Raw genomic sequence first — 25,786 nt, 5'->3', positions numbered from 1 at the left:
CTGTTCCCAAGTTCACTGAAATGATGCACAGGCTTCTCCTTTACACAGGTTTCCACATTGTAATCAGCATCCTGGGTGCTGCAATCAGGAATAGGTTAGTGCTCTCTGAGTTGACACTTAGATAACTTCAACTCTAAGAGCTCAAGTCACAATTTATTGCGAGCACTGGGCACAATAACTTTTGACTGCAACTACGACCAAAGTTAACATTCTTATGCACATAAAGAAGATAGATAACTTCCAGAAGTGAGTACCCTTTCAACATCACTACTCGAAAGCTGGAATATAGCCTCAAACATAGAAGTCAAAATCCAGTTGATTGCACTGCTCTCTACTTAATCCCAGATAGGATCATATAATTTAGCATTTATTTACTTATAATATACATTGCAGCATAAGTTTATCACAATTAAATTTTATTATAATGATAATTCCTTGATGTGCATAGAGTTTGTTTGTTTGTTTGTTTTTTTCTCCTCCAAGACAACACAAATGGAAGGATATTCCATGCTCTTGGCTTAGAAGAAAAATTATTGTTAAAATATCCATACTACCTAAAGCATTCTACAGATTCAATGTAATCCCTATCAAAATACCAACAGGATTATTCACAGAACTAGAACAAACAATCCTAAAATTTGTATGGAACCACAAAAGACCCCGAATAGCCACAGCAATGTTGTCATCACAATTCCAGGTTTCAAGACATACTACAAAGCTTTAGTAATCAAAACAGGATAGTACTAGCACAAAAATAGACATAAAGATCAATAGAACAGAATAGAGAGCCCAGAAATAAATCTACACGGATATGGTCAATTAATCTATGGAGGAGGGAGCAAGAATATATAATAAGGCAAAGATAGTCTCTTCAACAAATGATGCTGGGAAAACTGGATAGTTAAAGACAAAAGAATGAAACTGGAGCACTTTCTTACACCATGCACAAAAATAAATGGATTAAAGACCTAAATATGAAACCTAAAATCATAAAACTCCTAGAAGAGCACACAGGCAGCAATTTCTCTGACATCAGCCATAGCAATATTTTTCTAGATAGGTCTCCTGAGACAAGAAAAACAAATGTAAAAATAAACTAGTAGGACTACACCAGAATCAAAAGCTTTTGCATAGTGAAGAAAACATCAACAAAATAAAATAAAATGAAAACGTACTGAATGGGAGGAGATAATTGCAAATAATATATCTGGTAAGGATTAATGTAAAAATATACAAAGAAAATATACAACTCAACACCAAAAAAAAAACAACCCAATTAAAAAATGGACAGAGGACTTGAATAGACATTTTTCCAAAGAAATGCTTAGAGCTGTATATGAACATGCCTTTGATACTATGTAAGTTTTAAAAATACCCACAGCTATCCTGACAGATAATTAAGGGAGGTATTTTTATTTTCATTTTATAGGGAAAAAACTGAAACTCAGAGTCATGAATTGACTTAATCAGACCACAAGGGGAGGACACACTGGAGCAGAAATGCACCTCTGTTATCTGAATCTGGGTCTGGTGTTCTGTTTTCTATAAACTTTTGCCCCCAGAACTCACCAGTAATTATTTTCTTTTAACAGATTAAGGCTGGATTTCAAAAAAAAAAAAGTATAATATCACATCTCATTCAACTAACTGATTCTTTATTTTTTTTGTTTTTTTTAAAGATTTTATTTATTTATTTGAGAGAGAATGAGAGAGAGCACATGAGAGGGGGGAGGGTCAGAGGGAGAAGCAGACTCCTTGCTGAGCAGGGAGCCCGATGCGGGACTCGATCCAGGGACTCCAGGATCATGACCTGAGCCGAAGGCAGTCGCTCAACCAACTGAGCCACCCAGGCGCCCCTAACTGATTCTTTAAATTGAACTCCTAGAAGCAAATTTGAACCTAGAATCTTTATTGGAATTTGAGGGAATTCTGCTAACATAATTTTACATATCCTCATGGAAAAGGCTTTTTAATTAGTAAAAGCAAATCAATTGCTTTTTTTTTTCATAGATTTCAAAAATTAGGTAACTATAGATCATTTGTGAGTGTTTTAGTTAACCATACTAGATGACCGATTCTTGGGGTAACCACATTCCTTGTACCATATAAATATCACATGGGACACGGAAGTCTCATTACTCTATTTTGCTATGATCTAAAAATGGTTTAATAGGCTGTGGTGGTCATGATTCCATGGAACTTAATTACTTTCTAATAAAGATCATTAGCTTCAGTATAGACATTGTTCACACCTCTAAAGCTTTCAGGTAAATAAATTCTCAAAAAAAAAAACAAACACTCTAATTTTAAAATGTGTATCTTGATTTGGAGGTTAAAAATGTATTCATTATGAACCTAGAAGGAACTGTGAAAGTGTCAGTATACTCTATATTGGCAAAGACATGCCACCGAGAGTATGGGGTATTGCATAATCAACGTCAGCTTTAGTGACAGAGGAGGCTGAATTTGTCTAAATGCTGTCAACACTAACAATATTTTTCAGTAGAATTCTGTTTTAAACATGATTTATCATCTATAAAGTGATCACAAGAGCTACCCAGTTGTTCTAAATAAGACTGAACACATTCACTATTTATGAAAGTGGCTTAAAAAAAAACTGAACACATTTGTCTTATTGCACTGGGAAAATGTGATGAACACTCTTGATGTGAATATCTGAGAGGGCCAGTTTGGAATTTTTGGTTTTGTTTCCTGGTAATGAAATAATTAGCTATAGGTCAATCTCAGTTTCATATTTCTTATCATTTATGTTAATAGAAGGATATACAACTGATAACATTATTTAAATTGTATTTTAAATGCAAAATTGTATATTAATTATATATTCATCTTTGTTGTAGACATATTAGTTATCATAAGTGGTTTATAGTCTTATATGATTTAGAGAATTCCATTTTACTAGTCAGAGCACTAACAAACTGTAAATCATGAATCATTTTATGCAAGTTTTATTCTTAAATCTGACATATCTCCTCACAGTACTATAGAAAATTATCAGAAGGGATGCCTGAGTGGCTCAGTTGGTTAAGCGACTGCCTTCGGCTCAGGTCATGATCCTGGAGTCCCTGGATCGAATCCCGCATCGGGCTCCCTGCTCAGCAGGGAGTCTGCTTCTCCCTCTGACCCTCCCCCCTCTCATGTGCTCTCTCTCATTCTCTCTCTCAAATAAATAAATAAAATCTTTAAAAAAAAATTATCAGAAGAAAATTTGACACTGTGGTATGATTGAATATTTCTTTAAAAATGCCCTAGCTTTTGAACAAAGGAAGAAAATATAAGGAGGAAAGTTCAATATTTCTAGAATAAGAGAATACTTTTTTTTTTTTTTTTTTAGGTCACAAGAAGAAAAATTGAAAACCTTTCACTCTAATGGACCCATGATAGGCATGGTAATAAAAAGGCTTTATCAAGATTAGAAAACAAAACAAAACAAAACAAAAGTGATGTGAACAGGGCTCCTGGGTGGCTCAGTCATTAAGTGTCTGCCTTCAGCTCAGGTCATGATCCCAGGGTTCTGGGATCAAGCCCCACATCAGGCTCCCTGCTCCGCAGGAAGTCTGCTTCTTCCTCTCCCACTCCCTCTGCTTGTGTTCCCTCTCTCGCTGTGTCTCTCTCTGTCAAATAAATAAATAAAATCTTTTAATAAAAAAAAAAAAAGTGATGTGAACAGCCTTGAGTGTATTCCATGAGTTCCCAGAAAGTAGAGTCAATCCATCTAAGTCTTTAGGGTGCCTGTTCAGTGATCCGCCTCTATCTTCCTCAGATGAATATGGGCCCCGGCTAGGAAAGCTGTTTCTAGTCTTCCCTGCTCCAGATCTCTAGTCAGGGATGCCTTAAGGAAATCCACATGGAATCTTCCTTCTGTCCCTGACAAGTGAGAACATTTTTAAATACTGTAAATGCTGCAGCTGGTCCATCTCAGATAAATTCTATGTCTGTTTATAAATGCCTATCTTATCAAACTCAGAGCCTGTTTTATCACTTCTGCAAAGAGCTATATTCACTTGGGAACCACAAACTCTAGCCATATGATTTCACTCATACGTGGAATTTAAGAAATAAAGCAAATGAGCAAAGGTAAGAAAAGTTTTAAGGAAATGAGAAAATAAATTTAAGGCAACTTTTGTTTCTTTTCAATTTTCAAAATTGTGGTAATACACATAACACAAAGTAGGAACAGACAGTTTTTAGCCACTCACTCTAATACAGGGTTGTATGCTAGGAAGTGTGGACAAACAAAGGTAAAATAAGCATGTTTCCTCCAAAGAATAATATTGTCTATTTCTATATATAGTATAGAAATATAATGACTACATTATTCAAATATATATATAATTCAAATATATATATAAACTCAAATATATATATATAAACTCATATATATAAACTCATATATATATAATTAATGACTACAAGCAAATGTTAGGAGCTATCCTGGTATCTTGAATATATTAGCTCTAATCTGCAAAATAATCATATAAGGTACTCATTGGTTTTCCCATTTTATGGATAATGAAAGAGACTCAGAATAAATTATTTTTTGTAATCACAACCATTAACTCTACTAAGCCATACTCATTTTCTTACATATAGGTATTAGTAATCATGATTTGATTGAGGTAATACATAAATAAGGTCCCAGAATGGTTCACTGAGAAAGAGATAATGAAAGAAATTGAAAAAAAAATTCAAAGCTTTAGCCTTCACGTCTCAATAATTTCATTGTTGACTATTATATTATCCTGTGCTACTCTAATATTTTGTTTTGCACACTGAGAATCATCTTATTATTCCTGAAAAAGATGTTACAAATATGAAAACAAAAAATGGAAATGGTGAGACAAAATGAAAATTGAGAACTATAGCTATATTAAAAATTACTATATACTTAAGGAATATTGGTTAGAGAACAATTAATTCTAAAAATCAAACCTGTTTCCATGAGTAGTTCAAATTGCTTGGGTCTTAAATTAAACTTGGAGAAGCCCAAGGTGTTGAAATTATTATAATTTAAGATTTTACTTATTTATTTGAGAGTGCACACACATGTGAATACAGGGAGAAGCAGAGGGGGAAGGAGAGAGAAAAGTGGACTCTATAGGCTGAGCATGGAGCCTGACCTGGGGCTGATCTCAGGACCCTGAGATCATGACCTGAGCTGAAGTCACATGCTTAACTGATGCAGCCACCTAGGTGCCCCCTGTCAATATTACTGACTGCATTTACATATGGTCATCAAGTCCCTTAAACAAAAGACTGTTCCTTTGGGCTGCCACTCCTATCAATCAGCTACATCCAATAGTCAATCAAGCAGTCACCTGGAGAGAGCAGCTCACCATGTTTGTCAGGAATGAGGGGATGAAAACAACAATGAACCATTTGACAGGCATAATAGCATTGCTTTATTTGTTTTCAAATGCTGATATTAGAGGAAACAGAGACTAAGAGTGTACAGAGGCTCTGCCAACATACTAGAAGTAAAACCATAAATGCTCAGTTAATGGAAAATGTCACATTTTCTGCACCAAATATATTTGATTTGTATTTATTCACAGTATGAATGAATGATACTTCAAGAATATGAAACAAATGTCAGTTGTGGGCCATAACTATGTAGGACACATGCACATTTTAAAAATTACATGTATAATATGAATTTAATAATGTAAACATATATTATATATATATATATATATATATATATGGAGAGGGTTTTTGAAAGCTGTTTATATGATAGATTTTCATTTACTTTAATTTTCTGAAGTTTGCATGTATATCTTCTGCACAAGAAAGCGTTGAGGGAATAAAGCCCCCATCTCTTAATACTTATGTTACTGCTTGGATGAATGCTTCCCAAACTAAGAATGAGTCCCCTGTGGGCCTTTTGCAAGCATGGATGTGCCGATGGCAAAGCCTTACTCTCAGTATATTTTGATGGACTCCTGGGCCTGTGCACATATTTGTATACCTGAGCATTCCCACTAGGAAGGGCTTTTATTTTTTTTCTCACAAGAATAGGCCATGGGTCTTGTTACATAGCCATTTTTTTTAAGTAATTCTCATTCTGTGAAACTCCTTGGCTATGAGATTCAGAGGAAAAATTAGGAAATATTTTATTTATAGAGATCATGATAATTGAGTGACTCAAGTGGGGAAATGCAGTGAGAAAAAGAAAAAAAAAAGAAGAAAAATAAGGGTCAAGAAATACAATGAGAACATGTAATGATTGTTGTAAGTTATTATAATAAGAAAAATGACTAGTATTGAAGGTACAAAAAGAGGATTAAGAATGTCTAAAATATTAAACCATGCCTATTTTGGGAAATAGCAGAGGGGAAATATTTCAAAAGATGTTTGAGGTTGACTGGGTAGCTTGTGATTGGAAGGACAATTTCTCTTAGGGAAAAAAATCCCTAGTCCATGTGTCTCTTGGAGAAGGGTGAAGCCTGCTTGTGTATGTCAGATAAACAAAAGTGAGGCAAAAGAAGATCCTTATTCCTCTATATAATAACAGTCAAGTTTCTGTGGAGCATTCTGAAAGATGTTGAAAAGATGGAAACAAGAAAACGTGGCCCGAAGAGAGAAAAATGGGACCCCTGTGAAATGAAAACAGCAGTTTAAATATCCTTTGACAATGTTTTTAAGGAAGATTTTGTAATATTTAGTTTCTAGTTTCAAGTTAACTCCTGTTTGCACGGATCATAATTTCTTTCACATAACCTCAATCTTTGGAAAATTCTGGTTTCCCCAGAATTCCCACATTAGCAGCATTTGGGACAACAAAGAAATTGGGACTCTTCCCCAGCAGAAGTAGAGAGAAGATAGTAGCCCTTAGAGCTAAAATTAGGACTTAGGACCCTGGAAGCAGAGAAGCTTCCTCCCAACTTTTTCTTTTTTTTTTTTTTTTTTTTTTTTTTTTTAGTTTCCTATCAGGAGCATTCAGAATACTGGGAAGAGCACTTTTCTTCCTACACTGCATGGGATGGGAGCTTGAGCCTTTTATTTGGATTTTAAAGGAAGGACTTATGCCAAAAAGTTAAAAGAATTAGACACCCAAGGTTAAAGGAAAAGAAAAATGAGAGAAAAATAGAAAAATATATTCTTAAAACCACAATCTCATTATTCTCTTCTGATTCAGATGTTCGACCTATCTAAATTCAATATATGAAAGAAAGGAAATTTTCTGAAACATGAAATAATTATGGCCATAACATAAAATAGAAGTTATTATTAGAAACTGGTGTTAGGGGGTGCCTGGGTTGCTCAGTCGGTTAAGCATCTGCCTTTGACTAGGGTTATGATCCTAGGGTAGTGGGATTGAGCCCTGCATCAGGCTCCCTGCTAAGCAGGGGAGTCTGCTTCTCCCTTTCCCTCTGTTTCTCCCCCCTGCTTGCTCTCTCTCTCTCTTGCTTTCTCTCAAATAAATAAAGAAAATTAAAAAAAAAAAAGAAAGAAACTAGTGTTATTTTGGAAACTACCTTCCAAATCATATTGTATTTCTATAAACTAGTGCTTTCTTCTAGAGGTCACACAATTCACTGATCATTATGGAAGATACAAACATGAGTAATGGAAGTTCTCAAAGAACTTGCATTCCAGGAATTTGTTTTTCCATTATATACATAGAAAACATGTTGTTTTTGTTTCTCAGGGATAGTTTTTTTTTTGGTGACCTTGCAACTTTCTAATGATTTTTTATTTTTATTTTGATGATCAAAGCATTTCGTTTTCTCACAGCAGCTAAATATTCATGTTATGACAATCATTTGAGAAAGAGAGTAAATTAGAAGGCTACATAAATGACAGAAATAGGAAATTTTAAAAAGTATGTTTATAGAAGACCAGAGATGAGAAAATGCTACACAATATAATAAAAATAACACTAATTTTTAAAAGTCAAAATCTTTGGGCTCCCACTTGGGGGGGGGGGCTTGCCTCTCTCTCTGCCCCTCTCTCCTGCTCTGCTCTCTCTAGCTATCTCTCGCTCTCAGTAAAAATACAACATTAAAAAAATAAAAGTCAAAATCTTCAACAAGAGTAAGAATTGTAAGAAATGTGAAAGAAATTTCTTTAAGATGAAAAGAAAGGGCACTTATTAGCAAAAAAATTCACATACACACATGCACACTAAAGACCAAATTTCACTGGAAAAGTGAATAGACAATAAAGGTAATGGATTAATCATTTATAAAGTTACAGTTAAGGTTAAAAGACAAAAGTAGTAAAAATAATGGTAACTAAAATTATTACTTAAGGGATACACAAGATAAAAAGGTGTAAAATGTGACAAAAACATAAAATAGCAGTCAGGGGAGTAAAAAGGTAGAGCTTTAGTATGCAATCAAACTTAAGTTGTTATCTACTTAAAATACACTGTTATAGTCATGAGGCATTATATGTAAACCTTATTGTAACCTATAGTAGATACACAAAAGATAAAGAGAAAGGAATTAGGGGTACTTGGGTGGCTCAGGTGGTTAAACATCTGCCTTCAGCTCAGGTCATGATCCTGGGGTCCTGGGATGGAGCCCCGCATTGGGCTCCCTGCTCTGCAAGAAGTCTGCTTCTGCCTTTCCCTCAGCTCCTCCCCCTGGCTTGTGCTCTCTTGTGCTCTCTCTCAAATAAATAAATAAATAAATAAATAAATAAATAAATAAATAATCATTATTAAAAAAAAAGAAAGAAAGAGAAAGTAATTAAAGCATACTACTAAAGAAAGTCACCAAACCACAAAGGAAGAGTGCAAGAGAAGAAAGAATAAAAAGGAACTATGATACAATTAAAAAACAATAAACAGAATGGAAAAAAAGTACCTACCCATCAATAATTGCTTTATATATAAATTGACTAAATTCTTCAATCAAAAGACACATGTGTCTGTATGGATAAACACACACACACACACACACACACACACACACACACGACCCATCCATATGCTGCCTACAAGAGATTCCAAACAGATGTAAGGACATACACAGACTGAAAGTGAAGGAATGGAGAAAAATATCCCATTCAAATGGGAACCAAAAGAAAGTTGGGATAACTATACTAATATAAGAGAAAAATAGACTTTATAAAAAAGATTTTATTTATTTGAGAGAGAAAGAGAGCACACAAACCTGAGTTGGGGGAGGCGCAAAGGGAGAGGGAGAGAGAAATGCTAGCAAACTCTGCCCTGAGTCCAGAGCCCAATGCAGGGCTTGATCCCATGACCCTGAGATCATGACCTGAGCCAAAATCAAGAGTCAGATGCTTAACCAACTGAGTCACCCAGGTTCCCCAAGATAAAATGAACTGTAAAACAAAGACTGTAATGAGTGACAAAGAAGGACATTGCATAACGATAAAGGGTTCAATCCAACAAGAGAATATGACATTTGTAAATACTTGTGCACCTAACATTGGAACACTAAAATATATAAAGCGTATACTAACAGATCTAAAGGGAGAAATAAAAGGTAACACAATCATAGTAGGGGGATGTCAATATCCCATTTAAATCAGTGGATGAATCACCTAGACAGGAAATCAGTAAGAAAACACTGGACTTAAATGACATGTTAGACAATATGGATGTAACAGACATACACAGAACATTCCATCCAAAAGCAACAGAGTACATATTTTTCTCAAGCACACATGGAACATTTTCTAGGATATATATATTACACCAGAAAACAAGTCCAATAAATTTAAGAGGATTAAAATCTTATTAAGTATCTTTTCCAACCATAATGATATGAAACTAGAAAACAATTACAAGAAGAAAACAAAACGAAACAAAAAAAACCCCACAAATATGTGGAGATTAAAGAACATACTACTGAATAAACAATAGGTCAAAGGAGAAATCAAAGAAGAAATTTAATAATACCTTGAGAACAACAAAAATGGAAATAAATTTATGGCATGCAGCAAAAGTAGTTTTAAGAAGTTCATAGTAATAAATGCTTACCTCAAGAAACAAGAGAAACTTCAGAAAACAACCTAACTTTACACTTCAAGGAATTAGAATAAGAACAAACAAAGCCCAAAGGTAGTACAAGGAAAGAAATAATAAAGGTCAGAGCAGAAACAAAATAGAGACTAAGAAGACAAAAGAAAAAAAAAATTGTGAAACTAAGCTGGATGAAAAATGAAAAAAGGAGGTGTTACAACTGATATCACAGAAATACAAGTGATCATAGAGACTACTATAAAAATTACATGCCCCAAAATTTGATAACCTAGAAGAAATGAATAAATTTGTAGAGACACACAATCTACCAAGACTGAATCATGAAGTCATAGAAAATGTGAACAGGATAATTACTTCTAAGGAGATTGAATAAGTAATTAAAAACCTCCCAACAGGGGCGCCTGGGTGGCTCAGCTGGTTAAACGACTGCCTTCGGCTCAGGTCACGATCCTGGAGTCCCAGGATCAAGCCCCACATCGGGCTCCCTGCTCGGCAGGGAGTCTGCTTCTCCCTCTGACCCTCCCCCTCTCATGTTCTCTCTCTCATTCTCTCTCTCTCTCTCAAATAAATAAATAAAATCTTAAAAAAAACAAAAACAAAACAAAACAAAAAAAACATCCCAACAAATGTCCAGCACCAGATGGCTTCACTGGTAAAATCTACCAAAAATTCAAAGAATTAATATCAATCTTTCTCAAACTCTTGCAAAAAACTAAAGAAGAGGGAATGCTTCCAAACTCATTTTATTAAGCCAGCATTACCTTTACAACAAAACCAGACAAGGACACCATCAGAAAAGGCCAATAACCCTAAAGAACATAGATACAAAAAATACTCACGGAAATATTAGCAAACCAAATTTAGCCATACATTTAAAAGAACAATACATCATGATCAGTGGGATTTATTCCATGAATGCAAGGATGGTTCAACATCCACAAATCAATTAGATGCACTATATTAACAAAATGAAAGATAAAAATCATATAGATGCAGAAAAAGCATTTGATAAAATTCACCATTGATTTATGATTAAAAACTCCACAAAGTGGACATACAGGGAACTTACTTCAACATCATAAAAGCCATATATGACAAACCCACAGCTAACAATATATTTATTATGAGGTGGGAAGGGTCAGTAATATATCCTCTATACTCTATAGAGTTAGTGTTGTCAGTACTCTTACATTCCACCCCCAACATCTTTATGGCTGTAATCGATTTCTCATTTTATCATCGTCAGAAGCCCCAGCCAAACCCTTCTGTATATAAACTTAATATATAATTCATGTCTGGCATAAATACTCTCAGGACCTGCACTTACCTCTTTTAGAACATTTTTGCCTGTAAGAAAGCCTCTGGTTAGTTAACACCCCAATTCCATGAACTTCCCTTCTTAACCAAGGCATAGAAAGGTGTTAATGTCTGTGATTGAATATAAAGTCTCCAGGAACCCCATAAACCAACAAAAGCCTGTAATTCCTTTACAGTTTTAGGGAATAGAAAGGCTTGTATTTTAATCAATGACTGCCTTAGCCATCATTTTCGTATTACCCGGCCAGATGATGCCCAGAAATTTCACTGGTTGACCTGGACCATGGATCTTGTTGGTATTTACCTCCCATCAGTGAGACCTGAAGTATACCTGTAATGGCATGGCTGCCTGAGACAGGGAGGATAAATCGTCGCATGTTATGCAACTTGAATTCACCTGTCATTGTAGTTAGATCCAGATCCTACAGAACATCTACGCCCAAAATATACTAAGGAATGGAGGAAATACGCACTACAAAACAGCAGGGAGGAAGCCTCTGTTATCAAGGTATTATCAAGGTTTGTCGGGACCTTGATAATTTGCCCTTTGCAACCATCGGTAGCCTTTATTTCCCTCTGAAATTTCTAAGACCAGTAAATGGTTAACTCCACACGGGGCCCCTGGTGAGCAACACTGGCCTAACCCCTAGTCTCTAGGGGTAGGAGGTATCTACCCCTGAAATTCCTCTATTAGTGGAGGAGCACTCTGATGACACACCTGACTTTTTTGAGCCTTCCTCCAAGGGGCTAAACTGCTTTCCCTTAGGCAGTGCCTTCCACAGGTTTAGCAAGACCAAATTGGGTTGTCTGTTTAAATTTTCTCTTGGGGTCCCTGATAATACCAGATATTGCCACGAGTTTACAAGAGACCTTAATGGATCCCCCCTGCTGATATTTTATCATCAGCAGAATCCTCTGTTTTTCAATCTATTTCCCTCATCATGAATTCTTCTGGTTTCCGTTAATCAGCCACCATAGCTGCTATTATAACAGTGGGCCCATTAACCATAGAGGCCAGATACTAAAGTCCTATACGATGAGGGGTCTCAAAGGTCTCATGCCTTTGAGTCAGCCTCAAAGATACAGTCTTCAATACCAGAGGAAAACAAGTCTCTGTGTGGGCTTCTAAAATACATATGCTTATTATTATGCGTATGCTTAAATCCAGAAGATGGGAGGCTATATGGCATGTTTCATTCCCAGTTCATGTATAATTTCTTCTAGTTCTTCCTTAGAAGTCCAGCAAAACGGAGGCGAGAGAACATCCCCTTCATTAGGCCAGGTTAACTTAATGCTAACATTTACCCAATCAGTCAAATTAGCTAAGCACCTTTGATCCTCACCCATGCCTGTGTTGTATAATCTTGTCATCAGGCAGGTCCAGAAATGACTGCGGCCGTTTTTGACATTTGAAATCCACTTAACAGAATACCCTTTCCCCCAGCATCCCACAGCGGTTACACCCAAGAAGCCAGCCCTTCTCAGCCCTTTTGCTTAAAATTAGCTGGTTAGCTCCACCAAGCTGCAGAACATTCCCTCAGGGCTGTTTTCTGACTAGTGGAAATTTCTTCTTGGTCATCCCTGGGCTCATGAGTGGCCTGGGTCTTTGTTTGAATCCAAAGTCCTGTCTGAAAATCATTTTCCTCCTCCATGATAATGTCCTCATCAGAGGAATCATTACCCCAGGGGTCTCATGATTTAGGGTCCCAATTCTCTTAAGACCTAATAGTTGTCACTCTAATGTGCTCATACATCTTTGCCACCTTACACGCCATAATTTCTAACTGCTCTTCTTGCTTTTGAATTCTTTTGGACATAATGTCTGTATTAGAGGAATATGAAGCTTGTACATCCTTTTCCAAAGCCAGTGCTTCTTGGGTCTGTTCCAGTTCTCTTCTTACTCATAATTCCTTTTCTGTGATGCATCTTAAGGCAAGGATCAGTGGCCAAGCTACTGCTACAGTGGCGTGTTCGCGTTCCCTTCTCTACTTCCTTTACTCTACTCTTTTGAATAAGATATTTAACCATTCCTTAGGCATTTTAGGGGCGTCCCTGTACTCATACACTGGTCCAAAATGCTCAAAAAACCTGACCAAGGCTCCCCACATGGAGGTGGCTGCCCAACCTGGTTTTTCACCTACCTCCAATGGGTTCCCTGGCTCTACCCTTCCCCACACTGGCATGGACAAGGAGCTTTCCCCTGTTACAGTCCCTTTATGCTTGCTTGTTTCATTTTTCTGCATCCTGATGACTATGCAAATTATTTCAAGGTGAAGGAGGGTCAGTAACGTACCCTCCAGACTGAGAAGACACTTTAATACTGAAAAACCAACCAAACCACTCCATAACATTTATACAGAGTTTTATTCAGGTAACTTACTGATGGGGCAATCAGGCAGATGGATGATCCAGAGCACAAGGCAGCTACTCTCAGCCCCTATTCTCTGTTCCTACTTGGACCTTAATCCCCAGCCCTTCTAGAGTGACAACAGTGGTGATGAGGTCACAGGGTAGATACCTAAGGCTGCACCATCTGTGAGCCAGAGGATCTCTGCTAGTTATCTAAAATGGCACCATCTAGGCACCAGAGGAGAAAACAAGATGGATGGCCAAAGATGAAGTCAGTGTGGTTAGCACTCCTACAATACTCAACAGTGAAAAGCTACAAACCTTTCCTCTAATACTAGGACCAAAACAGGGTTGCTCACTCTCACCATTTTAATTCAACATAGTATTAGAAGTCCTAACCAGGGCAATTATGCAAGAAATGGAAATAAAAGGCATTCAAATTGGAAAGAAAGAAGTAAAACTGTCACTATTTGCAGATAAAATGCTATTACTATATAGGAAACCCTAAAGACTCCACCCAAAACTGTTAGAATTAATAAAAGAATTCAGTGAAGTTGCAGGACAGAAAATCAATTTGCAAATATCTGTTGCATTTCTATAATGTAACAACAAACAATCAGAAATTACATAAGATAAATATGTTTTTACCAGGAAGAAATTGTATAAAACAGGTTACCATGAACCAACATTGATTCCTATCACTTCCTATCACTACTATTTTATGTTCAAAGAGATTACTTTTTTTCCCTTTCTAGGGAATAGTTGGTCAATATAGTTGCAAGAAGTTGACATTTGAGGAAAAAATGGATTCAAATGGTTTCCTTTTTTCATTTGCTTGTTTAACAGATTTAAGTTTAGCTCACATACCATTAAATTCACGTAAGTGGGGGCGCCTGGGTGGCTCAGTCGTTAAGCGTCTGCCTTCGGCTCAGGTCATGATCCCAGGGCCTTGGGATCGAGCCCCGCATTGGGCTCCCTGCTCTGCGGGAAGCCTGCTTCTCCCTTTCCCACTCCCCCTGCTTATGTTCCCTCTCTTGCTGTGTCTCTCTCTGTCAAATAAATAAATAAAATCTTATTCACTTAAGTGTCCCAAGTCAAACCATTTCAATTATATGGATCTATCTAAGGCTGTAACAAATAGTGTAACTAACATAGAACACTAACCTATATATTTTTTTCATTAGAACTATATCCATAGCAATTAAATTTGATAGATATTATTAATTCTGTTGATGTAAACAGGACATGATGATCTCCTCGTGATGAAGTAGGAGAGTTATCTGATATCTATAGTGTTGAATAGTGTATTTGCTACATCTTGATGACAGCTAAAATTATTTTTCAGATATACATTTTCAATGGCCTGTCAGAGAAAATTATCTTTGGTTTCATTCTCTGAGCTCCCTGAATATCAACAATTAATATACCTTTTGATATTCAAGTCAGTGTGAAAAATCTCCTTTTCTAGTTTAGTGCTGGCACTAGAACTGTAAAATGGCTACTCATATACAGAAAGCACTGTGCGTTTTCTATGGATCCTGGATTTTGGATTGAGAGGAATGAAAGTAGTCTAGGAGAACCAGCTCTACACCTGTGTGGGCAGCTCATTGCGCTGGGAAGGCGGTTTACTGGTCTGCAAAGCACATTTCACAAAAGTCAGGTATCAGCACTGTCTCTGTTTGCACAAAAATTATTCAGACAGAGTAACTTCACTGCCAGGGGTTTGCTCACCAGTTTCTTCCATGCAACTTTCATCTCATGTGCTCATTGTCACAAGATAGTTGCTGTACCTCCAATGATTATGCGTATGCTTAAATCCAGAAGATGGGAAGGCAAAATGAGGAAGCACTGGCACCTAAACAGACATATCAAAAACCTTCCAATGGTCTTTCTTTTATATTTCCCTGGTTAGAACGACGTCACAGTAGTTACAGGGAAGCTGGGAAATCTAGCTTTTTAGCTGAGTATGTTGCTACAATGAGCAAAATTAGAGTTCTAATAGGACCAGCAAAATGAGAAATTGATAATTAAGTGGACAACCACCAGTGTCTACTACAGTTCATTAACTGTTTATTTTTTACGTGCTATATAAAATGGACTTCTTGTGTTAATCCCCATACACTCTGCTACATTTCAGAAACTATTTAGAATTCTTCCCTAAAGAAAAGAAAGTGGAAAAAAAAGTGAGCTAATGTTTCTTTCAGTAATTTGGCAACATGACACAGTTCTGAATTAATGCATGATTTCTTCTCTAAGAGAAGCAAATTCTTTAGAATTGGGGTTACTAATTAACTATTTTTAAAAGTCTATTATGCAGTTAATTATAGGAAATTATTTAAAAATGTATTTGTGCAATTATTGTTATATCAATTAGAGTAGGCTATGAATAAGAAAAAATGACAAAATATATTCTACTATGGACTTTTTTCCCTTCTGCAGATTTTGTGGACCATAAATTAAGCATTTTAACAGCTGAGCTATTAATAAATATAAAAAACTGATTCTGGGAAAAAAAACTATTTTCAAGTAGATTTTCATTTGGAATTATGCAAAATTAATATTGAAACCCACAAAACTTTTAAAAAGAGATGCTCTACATCTTTTATGCACAGTGATCTTACACAAACAATTTTTTGTTCACTGTTGAAATAAAATTAAAGAAGTTAAATAGAAACATAATTGTTGATGAATTTAATTACATCATGTACACTGGGCAAAGAATGTTGAAACCTTGTTTTCAGTTACATCCTAAGAAACTCACTGAGGTCTTCCACTGAGTGCATTTTTATAGCTGACTGCTTTTTGCTACAAAATGTTAAGGGAAGGTCATTTTTGAGAATCAGAGCTATTGTTGGTCAAGACCTGTGCATTAATAACAATTGTTTCACTGATAGCATGCCACTTTATCTCATCTAGACCCACTATTTTGAGTTGGGACAGTCAATTCTAAAGATAAAAGGCTAGTTATTTCCATGTCTAACTTATTTCCTTCTAAGTTGTCATTCAAAATTTTCTGCAAAGCTGTAATCATCAAGACAGTATGGTACTGGCACAAAAACAGACACATAGATCAATGGAACAGAATAGAGAGCCCAGAAATGGACCCTCAACTCTATGGTCAACTAATCTTCAACAAAGCAGGAAAGAATGTCCAATGGAAAAAGGACAGTCTCTTCAACAAATGGTGTTGGGAAAATTGGACAGCCACATGCAGAAGAATGAAACTGGACCACTTCCTTACACCACATGCAAAAATAGACTCAAAATGGTTGAAAGACCTAAATGTGAGACAGCAGTCCATCAAAATCCTTGAGGTGAACACAGGCAGCAACCTCTTTGACCTCAACCGCAGCAATTTCTTCCTAGAAACATCACCAAAGGCAAGGGAAGCAAGGGCAAAAGGAACTATTCAGACTTCATCAAGATAAGAAGCTTTTGCACAGTAAAAGAAACACTCAACAAAACCAAAAGACAAACTGACAGAATGGGAGAAGATATTTGCAAATGACATATCAGATAAAGGGCTAGTATCCAAAATCTATAAAGAACTTATCAAACTCAACACCGAAAGAACAAATAATCCAATCAAGAAATGGGCAGAAGACATGAATAAACATTTTTCAAAGAAGACATCCAAATGGCCAACAGACACATGAAAAAGTGTTCAACATTGCTTGGGATCAGTGAAATCCAAATCAAAACCTCAATGAGATACCACCTCACACCAGTCAGAATGGCTAAAATTAACAAGTCAGAAAAGACAGATGTTGGCGGGGATGCGGAGAAAGGGGAACCCTCCTACACTGTTGGTGGGAATGCAAGCTGGTGCAGCCACTCTGGAAAACAGTATGGAGGTTCCTCAAAAAGTTGAAAATAGAGCTACCCTATGACCCAGCAATTGCACTACTGGGTGTTTACCACAAAGATACAAATGTAGGGATTCGAAGGGGTATGTGCACCCCAATGTTTATAGCAGCAATGTCCACAATAGCCAAACTACGGAAAGAGCCAAGATGCCCATTGATAAATGAATGGATAAAGAAGATGTGGTATATACACGCAATGGAATATTATGCAGCCATCAAAGGGAATGAAATCTTGCCATTTGCAATGACGTGGATGGAACTGGAGGGTATTATGTTGAGCGAAATAAGTCAATCAGAGAAAGACATGTATCATATGACCTCACTGATATGAGGAATTTTTAATCTCAGGAAACAAACTGAGGGTTGCTGGAGTGGTGGGGGGTGGGAGGGATGGGGTGGCTGGGTGATAGACATTGGGGAGGGTATGTGCTATGGTGAGCACTGTGAATTGTGTAGGACTGTTGAATCACAGACCTGTACCTCTGAAACAAATAATACATTATATGTTAAAAAAAAAAAAAAGATAGTAGGAAGGGAAAAATGAAGGGGGAGGAATCGGAGGGGGAGACGAACCATGAGAGACTATGGACTCTGAGAAACAAACTGAGGGTTCTAGAGGGGAGGGGGGTGGGGGGATGGGTTAGCCTGGTGATGGGTATTAAAGAGGGCATATACTGCATGGAGCACTGGGTGTTATATGCAAACAATGAATCATGGAACACTACATCAAAAACAAATGATGTAATGTATGGTGATTAACATAATAAAAAAATTTTCTACATTTGTCTTAATAAAAATATTTACAAAACTTTCTTTAAATGCCTGAAAAGAAGAAAAATCAATAAATAAATGCCTGAAAAGAAGTGTAATTTAGTTATATACAAGTTAATATGTGGAACTCACATTTTTGTAGAGTTATGTGGACTAAAAATTCTTTCAAACAAAATTATTTTTTTTTCCTATTTCAGGTAAGTTATTTCAAACTCTTGTCGTGGCACACTATGTAATTTTGGAAATTCTTCTTAATCTTAAAAGGAAAGAGAGTAAACAAGAGAAATTTACTAACTACCTATATCTTTCCAAGGACTGGGCTAAGAGCATTGCATTAATTTTCTCATTAGATTTAGCTTTTTTTCCATACTTACAGACAAGCAAACAGAGACATAACATTTAAGTAACCTGATCAATTTACTATGATATTAAGTAACATCCTTGGATTTGCTCATGAAATATCCTTAAATCATTTTGGAATAAACCTTAGTATTTTGGAAAAATAATAAATATGAATTACTGTACTATACTATATTAATTAAACTATAACATAACTAAATACATTAATCTTTTCATTGGAAGGACAAGTAAACAATTTCTTTGTTTACAATAATGCTTGTAAAAATAAGTAATAATGGTTGTGACTTTAGAACCCACAGGCATTACTAGGTACAGTATATTTTATTGGATGTCAAGTGTCCTGTTACCTGCGGAATTGCTGTTATTAGTGCAGAAGGGTTTGACAAAAGATTTGAAACTCAATGTCTACCCTTTTTTAGCAACATGTAGCAGAAACCACTTGAGAGCTAAAATGCCCCAGGAGTGTTGAAAAAAAAAAAAAAAAAGAATATCTAGCACCCAGTGCTCCATGCAGAATGTGCATAATTAAAAGGTGGCCTTATCTAGTCTTATTTTTTTATGTACCTGAAAATTAAATGTAGAATTTATCAACAGAAATGTTCTCAGCTGCTGTATTTTCTTTTGAATACTCATTATTTAATGAGTAAAAACATATGAAGTTTGTATGAAAAATGACTCAAGTTAAATTATAAGCACATCTATATTAAATTAGATAACTCTTCCAATAGTCTTTATTAGGAGTAGCAAAAACTCACTATGAGTACTATTTATATAGACACAAAGATGCCATTATTGACTATTGCTGATTTATATGTTTCATATTAACTACGGTCAAATTCACCACTGCTAATGTTATAATCAATTGTAAATAAAGCTCATCTGGAATTTTGTAAACCAGCATATCCCTCTGTTTTCCCTGACATCAGGTTGATAATCCAGGTTTTCAGGTTTTGTGAACTTACCATCAGGAGGATTCAACAATTTATCTGAAATAGGCACAGACATAACATATATGCAATAGCTAAGGTAACACAAAGTAATTAATAGATTATTGACTGAAAAAAGCCGAGAGAATCATCAAGGGGCTATAAACTCCATGGCCATTAAGAGATTTGAATTCTTAATTCAAAACTGCACACCCACCTCTTGTGTAATCCCCCGATCCTGTTCTAAAGACCATCTAAAGATGGTGGATTTTTGGCTTTGTCTTTGAACTAAGTCAAGGGAAGTGGTTCTTTTTTTTTTTTTAAATTAAGATTTTTTTTTATTCTTATGTTAATCCCCATACATTACATCATTAGTTTTAGATGAAGTGTTCCATGATTCATTGTTTGTGCATAACACCCAGTGCTCCATGCAGAATGTGCCCTCCTCAATATCCACCACCAGGCTAACCCATCCTCCCACCCCCCTCCCCTCTAGAACCCTGTTTGTTTTTCAGAGTCCATCGTCTCTCATGGTTCGTCTACCCCTCCGATTTCCCCCGCTTCATTCTTCCCCTCCCACTACCTTCTTCTTCTTTTTTTTTTTTTTCTTAACATATATTGCATTATTTGTTTCAGAGGTACAGATCTGAGATTCAACAGTCTTGCACAATTCACAGCGCTTACCAGAGCACATACCCTCCCCAGTGTCTATCACCCAGTCACCCCATCCCCCCCACCCCACCCCCCACTCCAGCAACCCTCAGTTTGTTTCCTACAATTAAGAATTCCTCATATCAGTGAGATCATATGATACATGTCTTTCTCTGTTTGACTTATTTCACTCAACATAATACCCTCCAGTTCCATCCACGTCGTTGCAAATGGCAAGATCTCATTCCCTTTGATGGCTGCATAATATTCCATTGTATATATATACCACATCTTCTTTATCCATTCATTTGTCGATGGACATCTTGGCTCTTTCCACAGTTTGGCTATTGTGGACATTGCTGCTATAAACATCGGGGTGCACGTACCCCTTCAGATCCCTACTTTTGTATCTTTGGGGTAAATACCCAGTAGTGCAATTGCTGGATCATATGGTAGCTCTATTTTCAACTTTTTGAGGAACCTCCATACAGTTTTCCAGACTGGCTGCACCAGCTTGCATTCCCACCAACAGTGTAGGAGGGTTCAAGGGTACATACCTCAATATCATAAAAGCCATCTATGAAAAACCTACAGCGAATATCATTCTCAATGGGGAAAAACTGAGAGCTTTCCCCCTAAGGTCAGGAACGCGGCAGGGATGTCCAATATCACCACTGCTATTCAACATAGTACTGGAAGTCCTAGCCACAGCAATCAGACAACAAAAAGAAATCAAAGGCACCCAAATTGGCAAAGAAGAAGTCAAACTCTCACTCTTTGCAGATGATATGATACTCTATGTGGAAAACCCAAAAGACTCCACCCCAAAACTGCTAGAACTCATACAGGAATTCAGTAAAGTGGCAGGATATGAAATCAATGCACAGAAGTCAGTGGCATTCCTATACACCAACAACAAGACAGAAGAAAGAGAAATTAAGGAGTCGATCCCATTTACAATTGCACCCAAAACCATAAGATACCTAGGAATAAATCTAACCAAAGAGACAAAGGATCTGTACTCAGAAAACTATAAAATACTCATGAAAGAAATTGAGGAAGACACAAAGAAATGGAAAAACGTTCCATGCTCATGGATTGGAAGAACAAATATTGTGAAGATGTCAATGCTACCTAGAGCAATCTACACATTCAATGCAATCCCCATCAAAATACCATCCACTTTTTTCAAAGAAATGGAACAAATAATCCTAAAATTTGTATGGAACCAGAAAAGACCCTGCATAGCCAGAGGAATGTTGAAAAAGAAAAGCAAAGCCGGCGGCATCACAATTCCAGACTTCCAGCTCTATTACAAAGCTGTCATCATCAAGACAGCATGGTACTGGCACAAAACCAGACACATAGATCAATGGAACAGAATAGAGAGCCCAGAAATGGACCCTCAACTCTATGGTCAACTCATCTTCCACAAAGCAGGAAAGAATGTCCAATGGAACAAAGACAGTCTCTTCAACAAATGGTGTTGGGAAAATTGGACAGCCACATGCAGAAGAATGAAACTGGACCATTTTCTTACACCACACACAAAAATAGACTCCAAATGGTTGAAAGACCTCAATGTGAGACAGGAGTCCATCAAAATCCTAAAGGAGAACACAGGCAGCAACCTCTTTGACCTCAGCCAAAGCAACTTCTTCCTAGAAATATATTGATTTATTTTTAATGCAGTTGATGCTCCGTTAACTGGATTAGGATCAGCCCAGATTTCTTAACTTTGGTTCTCTGACCATTTCCCCTGGCTTTCTCACTCATCAGCCTTCCTCAACATGCCTTGCTTAGGGTTAAATGTTTTCATGAGCATGAAAATGGTTACTTCACTTACTAAATTTGAAAGTGTTCTCTTGCTGAATTAAAATCAATATCTTCAAATAGAATTTACTCATTAAGCTTACATTAACATATTTTCTACATGAATCTGAACAGAAATATTATATCTTTTATATCTCATTGTCTTCTCCTTTAGTTTATTCTTTCATAATTTTCTGCATCTTTAACATCATAATGTTAAAATATCACTTTTTAATGGGCGCTCTTCTTTTGTTGTTATACATTAAGCAAACATTATGACATAGTTAACTCAACCAAACTTATTTAAAACAATAGATGATTCACAAGACTTATTTTCATCATACTAATTAACAAATTTTCAGTGTAAAACAATACATACCTTATTAAATCAGTTATGAATAGTATAGCAAATCAAGAGCAACATAATTCATTTCTTTGGATACAGCAATTCATGGATGTTTTGTAAAATAGGCAGCAAGGTCTTATGGGCAACTCATCTTTGGACAACTATGGTGAGTACCAACTGTATCTTTTAACACAATAAAAACAAGGCAACCCAAAGTCCTGATTTTAACCATGAGCACTCACAACTCTATTTGGTCACAAAAATTCCTTCAATATAATTCATCTTCATTGAAAGTAACTGGAGACATATTGAAATAGAGTCATGCCAAACCAAAGCATAGAAGAAAAATGATACTATGAAAATGTTACTATTCTAAGTAACCATTATCCCAACACTTCTTATATAACATCTTATCCATTGCAACTGATCCTTTAGTTTTCAGTATATTTGTATTTTATTCCAGTCATTTTAAGCACAATTTCCACTAAATTCATTAGTTCTGAGGATGTTTAATTGCACAATAATATATCTTTTAAGCATAATTTACCAAATTGTCTTACTAAAGAGAATAATGAACATTTTGTTTTGTAGCGCTTTCTACAAACAGCTATCTAAGAGACTGGCATATTTAAAGAATTTTTACATTAGGACATATATCCATAGATTCTTATGATGCTTCAGTCAATATAATATTGAAATTAAGACATATCAACAAAGAGGTATACTTGCATTTAATAAATCATCTTGCTTAAGGGAGCAAAGGACTGTAATGGCAATATCATAGAGCAGTATTTGAATAGCAGCTTATTTATGTTTCAGATGATTTTTATTTATTTAATGGAGTACTTAGTTAATCTATGATAAACATGTATAACCAAATGAAATTTTTATTTGAATATTATGTTTTTGATGTACTTTCTTTACTAAAGCACAAACTATCACAGTGTCCAACGCTAGTCAAATCGTGTCCTCAGTAGTGTGCTTATCCATCCAAAGTACCCATGCGCACAAATGCAAATTCATGCATGTCTTCAAACAAACACATGCAAACATTCTCAGACCCTCAGACACACAGATACATGCAGAATTGGTATTTCATTGTTAACAAATTCAGAGTGGATGAAAATTTTTAAAAATCTGTATATGATGTCTATATATTAGCAATAATCTATTAAGTAAATATAATACTTATAAATATTTGGTTATGCGTAGGAGTAAATGGACTGAAGCTATGTGTGTTCTGCATATTTGTGGGTGGGTATGTGTGTTAACTGAAACACAGTATCCTCATTTCTTTCCCATTTTATTTAATTAATTTATTTATTTATTTTGAGAGAGAGAGAATGTGAAAGCAGGGGGAGAAGGGACCAAGGGAGAGGGAGAGAATCTTAAGCAGGCTCCATTCTCAGTGTTGGAGCCCAAAGCGGGGCTTGATCTCATGACCCTGAAATCATGACCTGAGCCAAAATCAAGAGTCAAACACTTAACCGACGGAGCCACCCAGGAGATGCATATTTAAAATGAGAAATATAGGGGCACCTGGATGGCTCAGTCGGTTAAGCATCTGTCTTTGGCTCAGGCCATGATCCCAGGGTTCTGGGATTGAGCCCCACGTTGGACTCCCTGATCAATGGGGAGTCTGCTTCTCCCTCTCCCCGCTGCTCGTGCTTTCTCTCTCTCTCTCTCAAATAAATAAATAAAATCTTTAAAAAAATAAATAAAATGAAAAATATATGTATTTCATATATAAAACTATCACGTTTGTTGGGAAAATAGAACAAAATGAGCAACACCAATATTAAATAGCATTTCCATTTGTCCTAAGATTTTTTATGGTCACATGGCAATATTATTACAATATAAAAATGTATCAAACATACGGTACACCTTAAATTTATGCAATGTAATATGTCAGCTATATTTCAATAAAAAACTTTTTTTTCAATTAATTCTAAACTCTCCTACCAGAATAACAATATATACAATATATGTATATTTTTATCCCAGAGCTTTGACTACTATATTAATTAACATTTTTATTTCTGAATATTTAATACTATCTTGGTACTAAAAGGACTTGCCTATCTGATACTCATTATATATACTTTATCTTATAATTATAATGCATATATGTATGTACATATTCTTCAATTACCTATCTATACATATTCATTATTTTCTTCATAAATTATGATAGAAGTTAAGCAGTATGCTTGAGCTCTATTCTTGTCCAGTGTACTTACGTGTTGGAACACACCAGGGAAAGAAAGAAGATAAGTACGCTGGCGGATTCCTCTTGAAAACATGATAATGACAATATTCCTAGCATTCAAATTATATTAACTACTGAGAGTATGTTGGCATCTTTTCAGCTGGATGTACCTTGTCTAAGATAATGGTAAACAAACCTGGAATCTATGAACTTATGAAGCAGGGTTCCTTGAAAAATATTTTGTATGCTATGTAATTATGGGAGTATAAGGGGATATTTACAAAAAAACATGGCTTTCTTCTGTGTTATGTGCCTGTGCCCATTACTTGATAATCACACATGTTAATCCGATTCAGAATGAATCTAATGTAACTAGAAAGGACCTAGGAACCTCTGGAATATCCTGGATCTCTCTCTTCATCTGTGTCTCATGATTATGTATATCTTTGAAATTATTAGTAAAACTTGAAACTCATTCTTACTGAACATTTGGCTACTTTCAAAATGGTTTATGTTCAGTCAACTTTTTATTAACAAATTATTTGCCAATGGGATCATGAGCTCTCTGTGGTTTTTAGATTATGCTGCTGAATATAATCCTATAATGCCTTACTGAGTATCTTCCATTCCCTCTTTGACATCACATAATATGACATGATTGTTTTGGACAGAAAAAAAAGAGAGGAAAGAGAGAATTCCCATTTTTTCAAAAAAAAAAGTTCATATGTTTTTGTCTTTACTCTCAGTTAACTTATCTTACATAACACAATATTTAAAGACTGAAGAATTTTCTCATTAGCAAAAAACCTCAGTTCAAGACATAACAGGGACGCCTGGGTGGCTCAATTTGTTAAGCTACTACCTTCGGCTCAGGTCATGATCCTGGAGTCCTGGGATCAAGTCCTGCATAGGGGCTCCCTGCTCGGCAGGGAGTCTGCTTCTCCCTCTGACCCTCCTCCTTCTCATGTGCTCTCTCTCATTCTCTCCCAAATAAATAAATAAAATCTTTAAAAAAAAAAGACATAACAATTCCCCCAATGTAACATATAAAAACTTATGTAACAATCAAATTCAAATAAAGTATGGAAACTCTCAATAAATTATTTAACATCTTTGGCAAAGAATTAAATCTAATATGTAAACCTAACAAATGATACACTCGAAAATCTCATTGGATGTAACACTCTATATTTG

The 25,786-nt window shown here is 35.9% G+C and overlaps 1 protein-coding gene across 4 annotated transcripts in view; it reads right to left on the bottom strand.

Moving 5' to 3' along the window:
• Window positions 1-25,786, bottom strand: part of CDH18 (cadherin 18) — a 315,869-nt gene that overhangs the window by 182,310 nt on the left and 107,773 nt on the right. The window lies entirely within an intron of this gene.

The sequence above is a fragment of the Mirounga angustirostris genome, unplaced genomic scaffold, assembly GCF_029215605.1.
Source record: "Mirounga angustirostris isolate CCGP_5_RB_7025 unplaced genomic scaffold, mMirAng1.0.hap1 SCAF_7, whole genome shotgun sequence".
Taxonomy (NCBI): domain Eukaryota; kingdom Metazoa; phylum Chordata; class Mammalia; order Carnivora; family Phocidae; genus Mirounga; species Mirounga angustirostris.
This window is presented reverse-complemented; position numbering and strand designations above follow the sequence as displayed.